The sequence below is a fragment of the Mastomys coucha genome, unplaced genomic scaffold, assembly GCF_008632895.1.
Source record: "Mastomys coucha isolate ucsf_1 unplaced genomic scaffold, UCSF_Mcou_1 pScaffold14, whole genome shotgun sequence".
In the NCBI taxonomy this organism is placed as follows: domain Eukaryota; kingdom Metazoa; phylum Chordata; class Mammalia; order Rodentia; family Muridae; genus Mastomys; species Mastomys coucha.
In genome coordinates this window covers 42,431,415-42,438,418 of record NW_022196896.1, presented here as the reverse complement: position 1 = coordinate 42,438,418, position 7,004 = coordinate 42,431,415, and the positions used below count along the sequence as shown (strand labels likewise).

Genomic DNA, 7,004 nt, shown 5'->3' with positions numbered 1-7,004 from the left:
TATCCTAGACAGTTCATGGGCCCAGGAGAAAACCTAATACTATTATTCTGCTAAAGAATGCACCAGTTCGAAGACTCTACATGGCTTTCTGCTATAACTATGGTCAGTGCCTTGTTCGACCATCAGTGAGGAAGCTTCCTCCTGCATCAGATGAGAACTAACACAGAGACCCACAACTGGACAGTGTGCAGAGAATGCCAGGCCTTGGACCACTTGGTCCTAAATAGACTGCCTTTGTCAAACCCAATGGGGAGCCTTAGGGCTCAGGGATCTATGCAGCAGAGGAGGTGGAAAGGTCTTAAGAGTCAGGTGGTGGATGACTCCAGTCACAGCAGGACTGATGCACATATGAATTCACAGAGACTGTGGCAGCTCGAACAGGACCTGCACAGGTTTCAACCAGACGAGATCCCAACACTGAGAGCAAACACAGCCTTCCCCCCCAACCAAGAAACTGTCTATAACTGATACCCCTGGCAAAGGGGAAAACTCGGTTTTTTCCAATGGAATGTCACTGGGTATATCAGCCATGCTCCAGGACAGGCCCCATGTCCAGGAGTAGCTGGCCAACACAAAATGAACTCGGTGGTATTTTTGTGGCCTTTCTGATTAGTTTTGTTTTTTGGCTTTTTTTTTTCTTATGGGTCTTTTACTTGTTTATTTTGATTTTTGTTTTGTGAGGGTTTTTTTTTTTAGATTTATTTTTTTTATTTAATGTGTATGAGTACACTGTAGCTGTACAGATGGTCACGAACCATCATGTGTGTGGCTGCTGGGAATTGAAGTCAGGACCTCTGCCAGCCCGCTCACTCCACCCCGCTCGCTCTGGCTCAATACACTGTAGCTGTCTTCAGACACACCAGAAGAGGGTGTCAGATCTCATTACGGGTGGTTGTGAGCCACCATGTGGTTGCTGGAATCCGAACTCAGAACCTTTGGAAGAGCAGTTAGTGCTCTTACCCGCTGAGCCATCTCATCAGCCCCTGTTTTGTGAGTTTTGTGTGTGTGTGTGTGTGTGTGCTTTCTTTATTTCTTTATTTGGGGAATGGGGTTATTTGGCTTATATATCTTGAATCACATACACAGAGCATTTATATTATTGTCTTTGCTTCACTACCAAAAGAGTTTCAAAGTTCTCTAAGTCCATTTTAATTTTTACAACTTTATTATTTGATACTTAAAAGTAGAGAAAAAGATTGATCATTTCTTTGTGAGAAAACATGATTTCCACTTGATTACTCCATAGCCTAAGTATAACGGAAATACAACACACCTAATTTTTTTGATATTCAGATAGTTTTGGTTATTTTACTATGACAGGAAATGTCCTTCTTTTACACGATTCTTCGAATGAGTATCTCATAACTTCTTCAAGAGAAACTCCTAGAATAAATACCAAGGTGCCGGAAACATGGCACCAGTTTACAATCACAATCCCATCTCGAGCTCGTATTGGTTCCTTAGCAGTGTAGGGAAGTGGATGTTCTCACCAGTCTTCCTTGCTATCAGTTTAATAGGGAAAATGAGACAGATGTGCTCTCGGGCTTTGTCTGGCAGGCTGTCTGCTTTCCTTCTGGGTCCTGGAGGAGCCGGGATCTTGGTTGAATTGCTAACAGTGTCTTTCTTTCCAGGCAAAGGCATGAAGGCTGCGGATCTTTCCCATTTTTGTTTAAGCCAAATTCCCCAAAGACTAGAAGTAGAAAGTCTTCTTGTGTCAGCCATGCTGTTTTAATGTCTTGGTGGTAAAACGGAAAACTGGGCCATGTTCTTCAGGTTACGGAGCGTTTCTGACCATTCCATCGACCCTATGTGAGGTATAGTAGTAAGGAGTAAACTTTTGGCTTTATTGGCATTTTCTTTCATGGTCTTTAAAACCCCATCCACTGGCACTGCTTCTTCATGCTCCTTCCAACAATCATAATCGGTTGCCATTGCAATGCTTGCATAACAAATTCCAGCCTCTTTAGCAAGCACCACCTCTGGAACAGTGGTCATATTGATAACATCCGCACCCCAAGTACGGAATATAAAGCTTTCTGCCCGGGAGCTGAAACGAGGCCCCTCAATTGTGACTATCGTCCCCTTTGAGTGGCACCGGAGTCCAAGCTTCTTAGCTGTTTCTATGAGGACCTCTCTTGTTTTGGGGCAAAACGGTTCAGCCATTGGGATATTGGCACACTCCTCTGGCACTGCAATGACTCCCATCATAGAAGGTCTGAGGTCTAAGGGATGTCCTGTCAATGAACTGATCGATGATGACCATGTCACCTGGCTGGATCTCCTCTCTCAAGGACCCGCAAGCTGTGGTCACAAGGACATGTGTACAGCCCTCTTCCTTCATGGCCCAGATGTTCGCCTGGTGGTTGACTTTTGAAGGCATGATGGTGTGGTGTCTGCCGTGTCTTGCAAGAAGTACGCAATCAACGTTCTTTATCTTCCTCAAAATTAAGGCATCAGATGGCTTGCCAAATGGAGTATCCACATATTTTTGAGTTCTTCCTTCAAAAATTTCTGGATCATCCAAGCCTGTTCCACCAATTATTCCAATCTTCACCGCCGTGCAGGCGGAGCCCGAGGCCATGTCTGCACCGGGGAACTGCAGCGCAGGACCGGGAGGAGACTGCGGGGCCAGCGCGGCGCAGGAGTGAGCAGTGCGGGGGACCCACGGGCTCTGGCTCTTCGGTGTGTGTGTGTTTTAAGAGAAAGGAAGAACATAAATTTGGGTGGGTAGAGAGGGGGAGAATCTGAAGAAGTAGGGGGAGGGGAACATGATCAAAATATATTTTATATATTTTTAATTAAAAGGAAAAATAATGATCAGAGAAATAAATGGTAAATAGAAAGGAAGGAAGGGAGGGAGGGAGGGAGGGAGGGAGGGAGGAAAGAAGGAAGAAAGAAAAAAAGAAAGAAAGAAAGAAAGAAAGAAAGAGAGAGAAAGAGAGAAAGAAAGGAAGGAAGGATGAGCGATCCTTTGAGATTCTGCTTGCCAAGGAATTTTATTAGACATCTGTGGTTCTAGGTTAAGAGCAAAGGCTTAGGCCTCAGTGGCATCTTGTACAAACACAGCAAAGAAAGTAAGGCTGTAGGCTGACTCTGCCCTGGGGAGCAGGAGACCGAAGACTTCAGGCTCACGAACGGGAGTGCTTGTGGAGTGTGTGGTGGCTTCTGAGTGATGACTGAAAATCTCTTGAATCTGCAGGGACACAGGGTTATCTGCATGGTTATCTGCAGGGACACAGGAGGTGTGGCCACTGTCATAGGGCTTGACATGATCTCTGTGCTGCCTACATTGGGAGCTCCCTACAAGATTTTTTTGGAAAAGTTTTCTTCAAATGATTGCCTGGGCTTGTCATGGCTTGTCCGAAGGCCATTCATTGCACAACTGTCTCCAAGGGTTCTCCCTGCCTCAATCTAGACATCTGGGAGATGCTTCGATGAGACCTGAGCTATGGCTCTGCTCTGTGTCTTGAGGACAAACAACAGACTTTGTATAGCTACACAGTCTCTGTTAAGATATGTTTATCAAGTGACAGCACCACTCTTAATCAATTCTCCATGATGGCCAAACAGAAATTTAGTCATGATTGTCTTGTATGTTTGTTTTCCTATGATCAGAGAGAGAGAGTCCTCTAGTGTGCTTGAATTTCTGATTTGAAGGCGATTGAATGTATTGTTGATTAAGTCCATATACGGAGATCACGTTGGAAAGTGAAGGGCTAAAGTAAACAGTTGGGTGTGTTCATGGGGAAAATAAGAATGCTGTGTTTCATTGCAGGCATGGCCTAGGGTGGACACTGACCCTGGAGATTCCAGGGAAACAGAAGTTGCAGTCAAGGGATACGTGTTCTTACTGCTCCAGTTCTTGCTACTCCTTTGAGTTTAACCCATAAGAAAAGAATCCCAATACTAGATGGGAACACAAGAGAACTAGACAAATATCTCAGCTCATTAGAATACATCTTAGGAACCCTCTAAAAAAAGTCAGGGAGGAGGAAAGTGGGAAATTGTAACAGTTTTGGAGGAGGAACTGATTCCAAACTGTGATATAGTTATCACTAAGGAATGAGGACACAGAGACATGGAGCCCCAACTATATAGTTAAAGTTATGAATGTCCAAAAAATGGAAGGAGCCACAGCTGAGGGTAGGGAGCTTAACGTGGGCTTCTATGCTATGACCCCTCAAGGTGTGCGATCCTCAGAGGCCTGGTACTTGAGGGGCTGAAGATAGCAAAGCTATCTGGGGAGCAAATCAAATTTTAGGACAGATGGTGTCCTGGCTGGCTTGACTCGAGCTTTCCTCAGGCCTCCCAAGTCCATGATCCTCAAACTGAAGTGCAGCCATGAGAAGGAGGAGAGGTAGCCACGAGGAGGGTGGAGGCAGCTTGCTCTGAGGGGCTTTTGTCTGGTGATTCTGTGACTAAAGATAATATTTGTTTATCTTGTATGTTTAGCTTGTGTCTTGTAATCCAGTGAGCCAGAGAGAAAATGTGGGATTACAAGTGAGTTAGTGAGCGATCCGTCGTATAGGGTATAATTTGCAGGCCTGGGACAGGCTGCGAGAACACAATCAGCACTTAGGGTAGAGTGTGTTTTTCTGCGCTCTCTCCAAGCCCGCAGAAGGATAACTTGAAAGTGCTGATTGCAAAGAGCATTTGCTACAGACTCAGCTACTTTACTCGCAGACAACTATACTGGAAACACAGGTTTGTTTTTTTTTTCTCAACATTCTAATTTCTTGCATCGTTAGATAGTACCATAAAACTAAAATCCTTCCGGAGTGCTCCAAGCTGCAGTCAATGGAAGACTTTGAACTTGTCAACCAGACATCAGAACGTGACTAAGGCAGCTCTGAGACCATGTCAGAGGTTATACCAGAGGCTCAGGTGACCAGAGGGGTGGGGATGCATGGAACATCTTGAAGATGGCTCAGTGGGTAAAGCACTCGTAAGTCCATTGACCTTAGTTAGATCCCCAGAACCCACATAAAAAATCTAGAGGTGGTACACACCTGTAATCCTCAAACACCTACAGGGAGACAGGAAGTGAAGACAGAGGAATCATCTAGAAGCTAACAGGTCAGCTAACTGAGTACACAGAACTTTAGAAACGAGAGACCCTGCTTCAAACAATAGAGGGCAGAAGCAAGTCCTCTGACGTACAGCAGTGCACAAACGCATTAGAGTTACTAAGGTGACATAAAAGTACCCACGAACACACTAATGATCATAAGTAAAATTAGCTATTCTTTACAAACGGAATGAAAGAGCAGGAGGCTGAGGCAGCAAGATCATATGAGCTCAAGGAGTTAAGGCAAGCTTGGGCATCTTAGCCAGATCTTCTCCCTGCAGAGAAGTCAGCCAGCCAATGAGATGACTCAGGGGGGAGGTCATTTGCCACCAGCAAGCTTGATGATCTGAGTTCAATCATTGGGGATCCACACAGTGGAGAGACCAGATTGCAGCAAGCAATTTGTCTGACCTCCACGCCCACGCCTTGTCGTTGCACACTCCTCCGATGCCTCATGCCCCGCCCCGCCCCACCCCACCCCCGCACACACGTACTCCTAAATACAAGCAATTTCAAAAGAAATACGTAGATAAAAAGAAGAGGAGAGGGAAGAGGGAAAATGGGGAGGGGGGACTAAAAGGTTCAGGCCCGGGGGTTTATCTCAACTGGTAGAGTACTTGTGTAGCAAGCAGGAAACCCTGGGTTCAATCCCCAGCTCTGCATAAAGCAGATGTGATGATCCATGTTTGTAATCTCAGAGGTCATCCTCCACTACTAGTGAGACCAGCCTGGGCTACATGAGACCATGATTCCAAACAACAACGAAAGAAAGACAGGAGCAAACAAAGGGCAGAAAATTTTCAGCAAAGAGCCAGCTCTGCTGGCTCCAGGCAGAGGGTTCCTCCTCCCTGTCTCTGGCTCCTCCTCGAGCTCTGGCCATAGGCTCGGCTCAATAGTATTGAAGGGGTGCCAACAGCCAGTTAGCAAAGCAGCAGGGCAGCAAATTGATTATACAGTTAGCTGTGGAAAAACCGAATTTCTTTATTAAGGGAAAATGAAATCCGGTTAATTGATGTTACCACGACACTCCCCCCTACCCCCACCCCGTGCCGTTTACTCCACTGGCTCTTCCACTTCGCTGTGAGGCTGAAACGCGGCCAAAAAAACGACAGAAGCTTTACTCATTTAAAAATAAGGCAGGTTTTGAGCCGCTTTCCCCCACCCCTCTTTGCATGATGATTTTTCCAGCTACAATTACTGTAACTCACTCATTATAGAGGATAACATGGCAGGCAAACAGGCAAGGGGGGGGGAAGTGTGGTAAGATACTTGGCAGGATGTGAATTGGGAGACTTTGCCATTTAATTTTAAGCAGTATTTATAGAGAGCACCCATACCACAACATTCAACGGCTCACAGAAAATCTCTTAAGTAACAGAAACATTTACTGAAGTCTAGTACAGCTCATGGACACCAATGAGAGAAAAAAATTACTAAGGCCTCTAACTCCAGATTTAAAAGACAGGATTCAGGTGGGTACATCATCACGGTGTGACCTCCAATTATAAAACCGCACTCTAGGTTTACCTCCAGACTTGAAGATGACATTGATGATTCACACAGTCCCAGAAAGTTTGCCAAAGATGAGCATTATATGTACAATTTTCCTTTCTAAGTCCTAAAACAGCTCTGGCCTCCTAGCACTTTCCGGACTCCTCATCTGGGATCACTGGGAATTCCCAAATAGTTATAAGACATGATATAGAAAGAGTTTGTATGCCCTTTGTCCAGGTTCCTTAAAGGCAACATCCCGTGTGGTTATAGTACAAATGTCACCATCAGGAAATATGTATTGGTAGAAATCTAGCAGGCTGCCAGGCAGTGGTAGTGCATACCTTTAATCCCAGTGCTTGGGAGGCAGAGGCAGAGGATTTCTGAGTTCAAGACCAGCCTGGTCTACAGAGTGAGTTCCAGGACAGCCAGGGTTACACAGAGA

General features: G+C 45.4%; 1 pseudogene; it reads right to left on the bottom strand.

The window, feature by feature from the left end:
• Positions 1-1,628: 1,628 nt before the first annotated feature.
• LOC116089059 lies at positions 1,629-2,581 on the bottom strand (annotated as a pseudogene).
• Between the last annotated feature and the right edge of the window lie 4,423 nt (positions 2,582-7,004).